The following is a 14,453-nucleotide window of genomic DNA, read 5'->3' as shown; positions in this document are numbered from 1 at the left end:
GAAATAACTAGTTGCTTCTTTGGTGGTGGGGCTGCTATAGTGTTTGCACATAGCCAATAAATCTAGTTCTTCGATTAATGTGATCATTCATTCAGTAATGATTTATGGAAGCCCTATGAACTAATCATAGTAATTAATCTGTAACTGTATTAATTAATCCATATTAATGTATTTTTTGGGTAATGAGCTTTCTTTCCTAGATAATAGACTATTTTAACACAGTTCAAATGCCTCTGCTTCCAGGAGGAACTTAAAATGAGAATGAAGAGGTTTACATATTTCAACTTCCTACGGAAGATTGCCTGCTGTGTATAAGAGAACAGACATTATTTTCACTCTCATCCATGAGTTAGATTTGCGATGTTTACCCAAAACATGATTTTGAATGGAATATATGTTATATTAAATGCTACTCTTTTCCCACTGGCTGGCATTTCCTTCAGGCCCCCATTAGGTCATCTTTCTCTCTACTTTCTATCAAAGCTCCCTCTAAGGGAAGGCTTATAAATACATGTTGCCCTGGGGGAAGACTGTAGCCAAGACCTCTTTTGCTTGTTCAGCATCGGAATGAAGTCCAGTCTAGCTGACACTCTCATATTCTCCGACACCATGAGAGCTTTGCACATCTACATTTTTTAAAAAATAAATTTATTTATTTATTTTTGGCTGCGTTGGATCTCCATTGCTGCGCGCGGGCTTTCTCTAGTTGCAGCGAGTGGGGGCTACTCTTCGTTGCAGTGCGCGGGCTTCTCATTGTGGTGGCTTTTCTTGTGGCGGAGCACAGGCTCTAGTCACGCAGGCTTCAGTAGTTGTGGCACTTGGGCTCAGTAGTTGTGGCTCGCGGGCTCTAGAGAGCAGGCTCAGTAGTTATGGCGCCTGGACTTAGTTGCTCCATGGCATGTGGGATCTTCCCGGACCAGGGATCAAACCGGTGTCCCCTGCATTGGCAGGTGGATTCTTAACCACTGCACCACCAGGGAAGTCCCTGATATTTTAATAATTATATTCTATGGGCTATAAATTGTTTAAGACAGAAAACCTTTTGGTTCATAATCCCATTCCACTTTTTAAAATGGAAGACATCAAAGTGTTTTTTTCTTGTTGGTTATATCTGGTTATAGTTACCATATTATAATTAAAACAAAGTTCATGAAATATTTATTAATTCATTTAAAAATACATTTATAAGTCCATTGTATGTTAACAGAAATAACATTTTCTTTAAAAATACTATATTTTCCAAAACAGAAAAATAATAGGGAAGAGTGGCATGGTTTAAATTTTTGCAATTTAAACAATTTACATTATGTAGTCTCTGGGAAACTCCACTGTATATTAATATAAGAATGAGAATGAAAAAGGCAAATAACATGTTAGTTATATTGCTGAGAGTTTTGACCTCATCTTCTGAGACCCTCTGACAGAGTTTCAGGGACCCCACCACTACCACCACATTTTGAGAACTGTTGCCCTAAGCGATAGTTAAGATAAAAGAAATATCAGTGGCATTTCACTGTAGTGTCATCTACAAAAGTAAAAATAACATGGGAAAGGTTAAATTTAATGTATAGTTTCACTTGTCCGGTCATGTAGCTTGATGTTTACCTGCTCGGGTTCAAAGATGAGAGAAAGGCTTCCCCTAGCACCTTCTGTTCTGTTGCTATCAGATCTTTGAATGGTGTTGGTACAACCAGAATGGTCCTGGTAGGTGAAATATGACTTGATCTCAAAGTCTTTATTATACCCATCCTTTAGGAAGGGAGTTCACGTCTCCTGTCATGAAGCCTCAGGCAGATAGGGGAAGCCTATGACTTCTATTCAGACTGGTGTTTTCCAGTTTAAAATTAAATACATAAAATTACAAAGGAGAAATTATATTGAAGTTAAGGCATCAATATATTTTTAACTGAGATAGAATAGTCTCTGTTCTTTTAGTAACTCATAAAATAATAAAATCTAATGAAGTAAAAATAACCAATGTCATGTCAAAATAGTGATATGCATAAACCTTATCTTAAGAAACTGAAATCTGAAACAATTTGAAATAATTGGAAAGTGATAATAAAATATCCCTGATTTCTATTGTGACAAGGCCAGGTGCTACTACTATTTCTGTGACGTATTGCCTATATTCAGCATTGGTTAGTAAAAACACAAATATAATTTTTTTCAAATATAATTTTTAACCCATCTTTTTTCATGAACTCTCTGAATTCTATCCATAGATACCTTTGAGATCTATGAACTCTAGGTTAATGAATATTCTTTTAGGGAGCAGTGTTTCTCAAAATGTGATCCTCAGACCAGCAAATCACAATTACCTGGAAACTTGTTAGAAATACAGATTCATGTGTTCTACCCTAGACGTACTGAATCATTTACCAGGGTCGGGGCCCAGCAATCTGTGTTTCAACAGATGCTGATGCACACCAGTGTTTGGGAACCACTGCCCTAGCAGTCCATTCTACTCAGGAACAAAGTATGTCCTACCTTAAGGAAAGGGCAGGCAAGCAAGGCACATAGTCAAGAATTGGAGCAAAATGGGACCCTCTTTGAGGTCATGCAAACTTCCTTGTATCAGAAGGTGCAACAAGAAACATAGAACACTGGAAAAATAGAAGAAGATTTGGGAACCGTCTATTCCAGGAGTGGTATATTGTTTCATGTTAAATGATAACTCAATGTTAGAAAGTATATTGAAAACCACTGAGTTTAAGAATGAGGATTTTGGTTGAACTTGAATGAATGATTGTATGAATTGTGTCACGATAAACTATGTGTTATGGGTACATGTAGAGATGAGAGAATAACAACCCTCAAGTAGTAAATAATGCTATCTCAAATATATCCAGTCCTTTCAACTTTAAGTGAAAAAAAATGAGACAAAGATATTAAGGGACTTGCCAAAAGTCAACAGTCAGTGAATTTCAGAGCCTTAACTAGAGATTCAGGACATCTGACCCATAATCTAATACTGTTACTTTCACATATGTCATAAGGCAGTAGGTTGACAGCCCATACTGTGCAATTTTTACATACTGTAACCCAGACTGTTCTCCAAAAGGCAGAGTTGCTCCTCTGCAAGATTTTATAAACTAGGTAAATATAACTCCTTACTGTATTCTATTCAGTGACTAGAAGTGGCAGTTTAACGTCTTTATACGTTATTCAAAACAGTGCAAGGCCCAAACAGACAAGACATGCATGAGCTATTCTCTTCTAGAAAGACAACTTGAGACATTAATTGAAACAATGTTACCGACTCCAAAGGTAATTACATTCCCAAATACATAAGAAGAACGAAGAAGAGGGGGATTGTTTTCTTGAATAGAGATATATAATTCAGTGTAATGAGTTAAAAATGAAAGAAAAGGAAATTGAACCTGGATGAAGGGCAGTCTGACGGCAAATACTAATGAATAATGGAGCACACTTCAAGAGAGACACAAAGAAGATCCATTACTTAGGAAGCTTAGACTACTTTCTCATGGCAAGATTTCCTTTCATAAAACTGTAGGATGGAAAACCAGTTTACTGCTTTTATGCTTTATTTTTGTATTTGGAGTAATATTTTACATAGATCTTGGAATGAGGAAGGGAGTCTCTTAAAATAAAGGTCACTTATTTTCCACGTATTTTAGTTTAATGATATTTTATTATAGATACATATTATGAATAGGGAAAATTGAAACTATTCATGAAGCTTTTGTTACAGAAGAATAGTAAGGTTAAATAAGAAAGGATCTTGAACAAAAATTACAGGGATTTGTCCAAAAAAATTCAAATTGCCAGTGAATATTTAACCCATGCTAGATAAATAAGAAGAGAAGAAAAAACATAACTGAAGAGAAGTCAAGGTTATGGTAGAAAATACATACATTGACATAAAAGACAATAGTAATGAAAGTGCCTTTATACTTGTTCATACTATTCTCGGGGGAAAAGCTTTTGCACAGACTCCTGAGTCTCACATAAGGAAATAATGAAGAATTCTAGTCCAACTGCTGCAGAGACTTGTGTAGTCATAAGAAAGTTTTAAAAATGGAAATGTCTAAATTAAATTTTCACAGCCCTGAAAAATATCTCACATTCAAAGTTATATATTACGGGTGGACCACTACTGCCACAAACTTTTACCTAGAGTCAATGAATAACTCAGTGTATCTGGAAAAATTAATAAAATTCATAGAATAACTTTGAAAAGAAGGGACTTGAGAGGTCATGAAATCATAGAAAATATAATCATAAGCTCTGATTTAGAGGACAGCTTAGAGATCCTCTATTATATTCATTTCTCACTGCTTTTTCTTTTTCCTTATTTTGCCTTGTTCTTTATTGAACATATTTCTAAACCCTACTGTCATACTTTCCTACCTTTTCAAGCAAATAATTCTGAACATAAATTATAGTTTGATTAATGATGACTCAAAGTTATTAGCCTAAAGGAGAATTCATTAGTTTTCTCTTGCTGTGTAGCAAATTATCACAAACTTAATGACTTGAAAAATACCTATTGATATATTTATAGTTTCCATGGGTCTGGCACAGTTTAGCTAGTCCTTCACTCAAGCTTGGTCTCAGAAGCCTGAATTCAAGATGTTGGCCAGCTGTGTCCTCATTTGGAGGTATCACTAGGGAAAGATACACTTCCAAGCTTCATCAGGCTGTTGATAGAATTCATTTCCTTGTGGTTATAGGACTGATGCTCCATTGTCTTGCTAGCTGTCATCAGGGACTGCTTTCTTCTTCAAGAAGCTACACTTAGATCTTTGCCATGTGGCCCTCTTTATATCAGGAATTGAGAACCTTCCTTATCTTGAATTCCTTTCATGCTTCAATTCTCTCTGACTTCTTCTGAGATCAGCTCATATGACTAGGTCAGGCCCAATTGAATAATCTCCTTATTTTAAAGTCAACTGTGCCATGTAACATAACCTAATTCTTGAGTTAAATCCTTAATATTCATAGTGCTGGGGATTATTCAGAGTATGTATGATAAGAGAGTGAGAAATCTTGGGGGTCATCTTAGAATTCCATCAACCACAGAGTCAGATAGAGAGGGATTTAAAGCCTAACTTCACCACCCAGTAATATAATAGGTGCTTAACAAATACTTCTTGATTGGGAATTCCCTGGTGGTCTGGTGGTTAGGACTCTGTGCTTCCGTTGCAGGAGCACTGGGTTCGATCCCTGGTCAGGGAACTAAGATCCTGCAAGCTGCACAGCATAGACCAAAACAACAACAACAACAAAACCAATACTTTCATTGAATAATGAGTTAGTGAATAAATGAACAAATGAAAAAAGGAATGTGTAAATGAATTAACATTTCAAGACCTCTTTCATCATTTAGGAAAGAAAAATAATAGCATCTAATTGAAGGATACTTATGAGAATAAAATGAAATGACATGTAAAAAGCTCTTGGCACACCGTCAGCATTCAATAAATTGGTATCTATTACTAGTCTTTCTTCAGTGCCATAGCATTTGGACTTGTCCTACCTATAATGACTTTCACTTCCCCGCATTTGCTAGAGCAGTCTGCTGTTAACACCAACGATTCCAATCTTTGCATTTTTGCTGCCCTTCTCATCACTTTTTCTTCTTTATGCTTTCCTTATAAAGCCCATGGCTCCACTCCTTTTATTAAAGTCTGATAGCATTGATAACCAATCATACTTTTTTCTTCCTTATGCTTGGTAAATTAATTGCATCAATCAGGAAACCAGGGAGTTACAATGAAATATATTTTTCTCACATACTTTTTATGCTGTGTGTCACAAATAGACTATGAATCTCTTCCATACTCCAGGGTCCAGGCTGATAGAACATTCTTAATTGAGACATTGCTGATCTCAAAGCAGAGAGAAAAGAAACATGATGGAACCACTCGATGGCTTATGTAGCTTCTGCTCAAATATAATACTCATATTTCACTGGGTGCTCTAAATCACATGACCAAGAGTAACAACCATGGGGCAGGAATGCATTGCTTTCCCACAAAGAGAAGTGACAAATGTTTTAATACAATCAATCACATTTTAGTAGTTATCCTTATATATTGACTGTTTTCAGCTCTGCTTATTTTTGCTTTATGTTCAGGGGCTGCTCTATTGCCATCACACTGTTGTTGGTTTATGTGTTTTGTGATGCTTTTTGGAGGGGTAATATTCACCTATTTTTCCAGAATTTAATCTCAGAAATACATTATTTTAAAATCACAACTAAAATATTCTGAAAAATATCATTTGATTATTTTTAAATAATAATCTTAATTCAGAAATCCACTCTGAATGTATGTAAGCCAATTTTACTTACTGGCAAACCATAGCAACACTTTATTCAGAACATTTTAAAAGCTAGAAGGTAATTATTTAGAAATCAAATCAGTTAAATCTGTTTACTTTCTTAGAAAGTGAAGTGAGTCAAAAATACATTTATTCCATAATACGTTCAATAGTTTATACTTTTAATTTTTATTTCGAGATAATTTCAGGGAAATTGTACACAACATTTCCTATGGTCAGTAATAGACTGCAGTCTTATTTCCATTGCTTTGACTGAAGAAATATAAGATACCATGTAATATAAAGGCCTCTAAAAATGCAGGAGTTTCTATATACTTTGTTTCTTTATATCAAATGAGAAGTAGACATTTCAGAACATTAGAGCAGAATTTAGCCAGAAAATGATGTACGATTACACTAACAATATATTGGCCATAAGTGAGGTTATGCCCCAAAATAACTTATAAAAAATTTGTAAGCATCATGCAAAACAATCCCTTGACAACATAAAAGGATTTCTCTGTAGTGTTGAATGTTTCCTTAATGTTATCTGAAACACAGAGGCCATCTTGTGGTGGCATCTAGGCATTTGAAGTGACTATTTTTTTAAGTTTCAACTTGTCTGGCACAGACATGGCCTTTCAGGTGGAGCAAGGCCTGGGTCACTTTCAATTTTTGAGGCCCTCAACATATATAAAAATGGACAAAAAGATGTCTACAAAGAATATAATATAGTGCATTTAAAATTTTTAGCACACCTAATACAATGAAATATAAATTTGCTCTTTAAAATTAGACAAAAGTTCAAAAATACTAATTCACAGTGTACAGTTGGGTGTGTAATCTATTAATGGGACCAAATTTAAAGGCATAGAATAATCAGCTTCCAGGGGAGTCAGTTTATCTTTGTGATTTGGGCACTACTGTTCTCATTAAGACAGATTACTAAAACTCTGTATTTGGTTCCTCTGGGTCAGATGTTCCTCCTTCCCAGTTATCCCAGTTCCCTGCCTCAGCTCTTTATGCCACCCTGACTAGTCTTGTGAACAAATGAATTGTCTCAAAAGAAGACTATAAACTAAGAGAAAAAAATATCTTTTATATTCAGCACAGCACAGAACCTGCTCTGTTTTTTTTGCTTTCCTTCCTGTGTTACTCTTGGGTCCATGCTAATCATGAAAAATAACAATAAAGTGCTTTGGGCAGGAAGTAAATAGAGTAGGCAACATCCTTCAGTTTCTACATATGTAAACATCACTTGAGGTATTCACTGAGAATACAGATTCCTCAGGTCTACTGCCAAAGTTGCTGACTTAGGGGGCTGAGCTGTGGTCCTGTGAAACTGAATTTTAACACCCATTCCAGATTTTTTCAGATCCATTTGGCCAGAAGAATGATTCTTAGCCTTGGCTGCAGAATCAATTGTGGGGGATGGGGGGGGCGTGCTATAAGATTCTGATTTCCGGGCTTCCCTGGTGGCGCAGTGGTTGAGAGTCCGCCTGCCGATGCAGGGGACACGGGTTCGTGCCCCGGTCCAGGAAGATCCCACATGCCGTGGAGCGGCTGGGCCCGTGAGCCATGGCTGCTAAGCCTGCGCGTCCGGAGCCTGTGCTCCGCAACGGGAGAGGCCACAACAGTGAGAGGACCGCGTACTGCAAAAAAAAAAAAAGATTCTGACTCACTCAAGATTACTTCAATCAGGATTTCTCAGGATGGGTCCAGGGACCTCCTGCTGATTCTAATATGCAGCCATTGAAAACTACTGGCTTAGAGCATAGAAGCATGAATGTCGGAGCCCAAACAGCCTAGGACTACCAGGCACACACTTAAAGTTCAACAAAGTTGGGTTGATTGACTCATTGCAATGAGGGAGTTTACACACCAAAGGAACAGTGGTGTCTCAGTGAACAAAGGCAAAGACAGAGTTATTTTAGGTCATAGGCATAGGATGGAGCTGAGTGTTTTGACCGGCTCAAAGCAAAGCAGAGCTTGTGTAAAGGGATCAACATCAGGTCTGCACTGCAAAGTGGGCCTAGTGTTCTGTTTCCTTGGAAACACTAACATTAAGACAGATGTGCAGTGTTGTATCCAGAAATCCTTTATTTGATGCTCTGCATCCAGGTTGTCAATCAAGACTGCTTTTCTGTGTCAAAGTGACTTAAATCCTCCAGGCAAGAGAGGGATATTTCTTTCTTATGGATATGATTTCAAACAGCAAAGTTTCTGATAGTCTGTGATTTTGGAGAACAAAGTTTCTCAGCGTGTAAGAAAGCAGCAGTCACTCAAAGAAAGGGACACTTTACAGCTGTGGTGTGTTTGGGGGAGAAAAATCGGATCCTGGTAACTTTGCAGCAGGTTTCATCTGTGTCTGTTATTCCAACCTGATGAATGACAGAGCATATGTTTAGAGTCCAAGCTAAATTTTACCTTTTCAGACAGAATATCTGCCCACACCGTGTTGCTTCCAGAAGGAAGATGGAACAGGAAAAGAGGGTCCAAGCATGTCAGTATAGAGATGTCATTCATGCATTAATTCAACAAAGACTTATTGAGTCCCTACAATATGCTGTGACATGACAGGGTAATGGAAATTCAGTGATGAACAAAACTCAGTCTCTGCCCTCAAGAAACTTACAGACTGGTTGGAGAAAAACACAGATAAATAGGCAACTAAAACAGGGTAATAGAAGTGCTATAACTAGACTTAAGAATAGGGTGCCAAGGACAATTAACCGAGTCTTGGTTATTCAGGAAACTGGAAAAACGTTGCCCGAGGTTATGGAAGAGATAGGGCTATGGACAGGAGAGGGACGAGGGAGCCAGGGGCAGAGTGTTGGAAGCAGAGGAAAAAGGACTTTGTAAACAGAATCATCTGGGCTCTGATCCAGGCTCTACCACTGACTGGGTATCACTGTAACTCTGAGCTGCAATTTTCTCATCTGTAAAATGAGAATAACAAAACAGAGAAACATTCAGTGAGTGCCAGACAGGGTTCTAAGTAATAGGATTACATCAATGAACAAAAGGAACAAGCTCCTTGACCCTTGCATGACATACACTAAGGTGGTGATTTACAAAAATAAATAACTGTAATTGAAATATGTTATTTAGTATGTGAGGTAATAAATGCAAAGTGAAGAAAATTGAAAGTGCCAGTGGAGGACACCAGGGAGAAGGGGCGAGTTGAGGATAAAGGATGTGACGTCTGTCAAAACGCCTTGACGTAGCACAGGGGCATTCTGATGAGGTTAGGGCCCAGAAGCCGGTTTAGCCAAGATACAGGGGAAACCCGAGACCTGCGTCAGCCACTCTTTCGACTTCACTCAATATTTCCCTTTTCTTCTGACCTACTACTCTTCCAAATTCTTCTAAATTCAGGGAGCCTGACTATGTACCTTAGATGAACTTCTCATTCTAAAGCACAGCTCTGGGCTATACCCCAGGGAGAACCCTCATCGGGGATATTTCTGGGCATGTCATCAGACAGCAGTTAACATTTCTTGCAAACACTGATAGCAGTGAGAGTTTAAGCTAGGACCCTCTTTTGCTCATAAATTTCTAAATTTCCTTTAACTTATTCTTCCCCCTTTCTTTTATGCCCTGCTTCAAGCCAAAGGTTGATTAAGACAGTGGTTCTCAGCACCCTCTTTCAAGGTTCATGACACCCTATTTTTAAGTCCAGTGACAGTACTTGTACTCTCCTGACCCCCCTCTCCCATGCCTGGATGTATGTGGAAGGAATTTTGTTTCTCATACTTACTAGGGTCGGGCGGAGCTCTGTGTATTTGGTGGGCAGAGCTCAGGGTGCTGAATGGCTTACAATGCATGAGCCAGTTCAGGTCACTTAAAAAACATTCCATTCAGGGCTTCCCTGGTGGTGCAGTGGTTGAGAATCTGCCTGCCAATGCAGGGGACACGGGTTCGAGCCCTGGTCTGGGAAGATCCCACATGCCATGGAGCAACTAGCCCCGTGAGCCACAATTACTGAGCCTGCGTGTCTGGAGCCTGTGCTCCGCAACAAGAGAGGCTGCGATAGTGAGAGGCCTGCGCACCGTGATGAGGAGTGGCCCCCGCTTGCCGCAACTAGAGAAAGCCCTCGCACAGAAACGAAGAGCCAACACAGCCATAAATAAATAAACAAATAAATAAATAAAATTTAAAAAATATATTCCATTCAAAATGCCAGTAACACCCCCACTGAGAAACACTGGGTTAGGAAAATAGAACTTTCCTTGCAAATTTTAGCTATTTCAAAAGTTGCATCATGATGCCCTCAAAGTCTACCTCACTTGCTTATTAAGGTATTTCTATTTTACTCTAAAATACTTCAGAATATACAATGTGATATTGTGTATGCATTCATTTAGGTTACATTTTTTAGGAATAATCAATTGTTCCAGTCATGAATTTATACCCCAGATATGGTAAGCATCTGATCAAGATAACTATGATGTAACATCACAGGTTTTGTTCCTTAGAATAATAAATGTTAGAAGTATTTTAATTTATAAAATGTGGTACTTAATGATTAGCAAAATGATGGTTGTAATGGGTTTTCATTAGTGAAATTGATATTAATAGAGCTATGTAGATCAGCTCTAAATGGTAGAAGCATTCTTACCCCTTTATGGTATAAAACAGGCATGTCGGTAATGATGCCCAAGGCTTTATTGCTAAATGGTCCTGTTTGGCAGCCGCTATTTTGAAGCACTCTTGATGTGCCTGAATAGCCAAGTTGTGGTAATGTGGCTCTACTTATTGGTGATTACTGATACCTACTGCAAATAGCACAGTATTTGTGCATCACCAGTTTGTGGTAGGTCAATATGCAATATGATCCTAATCAGTCAGTCTCTTAAACAAGTCTAAGAGAGCATTTAACTAATTGAGTTGGGACAACTATCAATGATCACAACCCCTTCCCACCTCCCAGCCCTTCCCCCATCCACATCCTCAAAACTAATATCTGTTTGTACTGCTGATATGAATTAGAAATACTGTTTTGCAAAATGAGAAGTAGGAATAGAGAAAGTTTAGGCAACATGATATGGTGGGAACCAAACCAACAACCTAACTTTGAGTCCTGTGTCACTTACTTGTGACCTTAAACAAGGCACTCAATCTTTCTAATCTCCAGTTTCCTCTCCTGTAAAACTGGGCTGTGGACCTACCTCGTAGGACACTGGGAGAATTAAATAAGTGAATACTTGTAAAGGGCTAAGCCGAAAGAACATGGTTCATTACAGGCAGTGAACAATATGATGATCTCATTCATTCGATCTCCCTTTATGCAGAAAGCATAACCCAGGGGACTGTCTCTTACTCATTTTTGTACTTCTGGCATTGAACAGATTGCCGATTGCCTGACCCAGTGTTTGCATTCAGTAAATATCTGTTGAATAAATGAATTTAACATTCCTTTTTTTGGAAATTAGCTATATTTGCTAAGTTCTCTGACATCCTGGAATCTGACCATATGCTATATTACTCCTCCTTTTGATACTTTTTAAAGATGGCAATGCCACTAGAATATGCTCTATTCATTAGTAGAAGAAATATTATAAAATATTTAAACCAATATCTGTTTTTTTTCCAATAGAGCAATTGAAGACAATCCAGGCTTACCTAGGATGTAGAATTTCATGTTATGTGCTTCAAGTTGATTAATTTATGTAATTAATGTACTTAAATATACTGTTTTCCTAAGATTCCTCATAACCTGATGATTAGAATATAAAATGGCACTTTGGCAATGTGTTTCAGGAGCCTTAAAAACGTTCCTAGTAAGTAATTCCATTTCTAAAAATGTATCCTAATGAAATAATAATTTATATACATATGTAGAAAGATGATCATTGCATCGTTATTTTTATGAGAAAAAGGAAGTCATCTGAATATACAACAAGAGGGGAAAGGCTAAATGAACTATGGTAACCAATTGTAGTACTCTTTAAGTATATGTTTGGAAGAAATTAATATATATGTTCACTAAAATGTGTCTGAAGAAAGTTCATATAAACCCCATTTGTGATAGCTCCAAACTAAAATCTACTGAAATACCTATTTACAGTGAAATGGATGTATAATATATAGTATCTACATATAATGGAATATTATTTATTAATGAGAAGGAGCAAACTATGGCCACATAAACAACATGGATGGATTTCAACAACATATATTTGAATTTGAAAGCCAGACATAAAAGAATATATACTGTATTATTTCACTTCTTAAATTTTCAAAAATAGGTAATATTAAAATTAATTATTCTGTGGCTATGAAGTGAGATATTATACAGCTATTAAAACATTTAAAGACATTGGAAAATGCCCATAATTTAATAAAATTCAATAGTATTTAAATAATAATATATGACCCCTATTCTGGAAAAAAAAAAAACATGTAAGTTGCTATTAGAAGTACCAGTCAGGGTCTCAATAGGAAACACATGATACACTCAAATTAGGATAATTAGAGGAGGCTTTGTCTTAAAAGGGTGGGCAGGGTATGGAGGACCACAGGGAACAGTGCAGCAATACGGCTGTCATTACCCCAGACCGGATGGGACAGGAACAGAAGTGGTTCCCAATCCCAGGAGAGAGCTGCCCATAGAGGAGAGGGGCAGTGGCCGTTGGGTGAGGGATGCATCCCAGCTTCAGTGAATTCAAGGGAGGAAGAAAGGGGATCATCTAACTCACTCTTCTCCCTCCTCCCCGCCTCCTGCTGGGGCTCCCATTAACCAAGGCCACCCAGAAGCCAGAGCATCACCAATGTGGTCCCTACAGTTCAGCCCACCAGACAGAGAGCAGGATGCACAAGGGTAGAGCATGGATGTGGCACACATGCCACATATGGGACTGATAATTCCTTTGGTTACCCAAGGGAGAGGAGGTGCTGCAGAGATGATCAATTTTTTTTCTTTATATACCTTTATATTATTTTACTGCTGCCATAATACATGCATTTTTAAAAAATTCTGGGGAAAAATGTATGTCAGCATGTGTGTGTGAAGGGATATGTGCCTGTGAGTGTATGGATGTAAATGAGTTTGTGTGTGTGTGTGTGTGTGTGTGAGAAAGAGAGTGCAGGTGTGTGAGGATGTGTGTGTATGTGAAGGTGTACAGGTAATGTGAGAGGGTGTGTGTGTGTGTGTGTGTCGGGGGGTATGCATGTTGACGAGTATATGTGTGCATGTGCTGCAGGAGGGTGGTGTGTATGCATGGGTGAAGGCATATGTGAGGGTGTACACGTGAATCTGAGACTGTATGTTGTGTAAGGGTGTCTGTGCGGGGGAGACGTATATGAAGAAGTGTGTCTGTGTGAGGCGGCAGGAGTGCGGTGTGTGTATGTGAGAGTGTATGAATGCAAGTGAGAAGGTACAGGTGGATGAGAGTCTGTCCCTATAAGGGGCAGGAGTGTCTGTAACAAGTCTGTGGGAGGCTATGCGTGTGTCTATATGAGTGAGCGTGCTTGGGGGGTATGAGGACACAGAGAGGGGGTGTGAGGAAATGTGTGAGTGAGTGATGTGATACATCTGAAGAGATTTGCATGTATTTGTGTGTAAGTGTGTGTGCACATAGGTGTGTTTATATACATCTGCATACACAGAAGTAGAAACCTTTCCTTCCAGGAAAAAAGAAAAACTGGAGGAAAATATTTTCATAATAGTAATCTCTAGTGGCGGAATAAGAGGCAAATTTTATTTTCGTGACTTCTTTTTTACTTCGTAGTCAGAAAAACAATGAATATTTTAGTCTGTTTTCTTCATTCCAAGGTTATGTGACAAATATTGTACCTTTCTGGAAACATGTAAAAATGATAAAAATCTTGACTGCTAAAAGGTTTCTTAATAGGAACGTGTTTGAAAATTGGAATTTTCTTTTTTAACATATAACCAAATAGATCTCTAAGTCTCTGGTTAATTTAATAGAAGGAAATCCTGCCTTTAAATCTGAGAACCATATACATGTTTAATTTTTCATGTAACTAATGTAAGGCCCATTCATGTCATGCTGTTACAGGAAGCTAAAGTGCTTTAGGGTTTCCAAAGCCTCAAAACATAAACATTAACAGGAATTATCAATGATGGAAGGGCTTAGGTAATTATTATCTTTTTCTTTTAGTTTTTGGTTTTTGACAGGTGGTTTTTTAAAAAAATAATG

Source organism: Mesoplodon mirus, assembly GCF_964341445.2.
Source record: "Mesoplodon mirus genome assembly, chromosome: 2".
NCBI lineage: Eukaryota > Metazoa > Chordata > Mammalia > Artiodactyla > Ziphiidae > Mesoplodon > Mesoplodon mirus.
Note: the sequence above shows the minus strand (reverse complement) of the source record.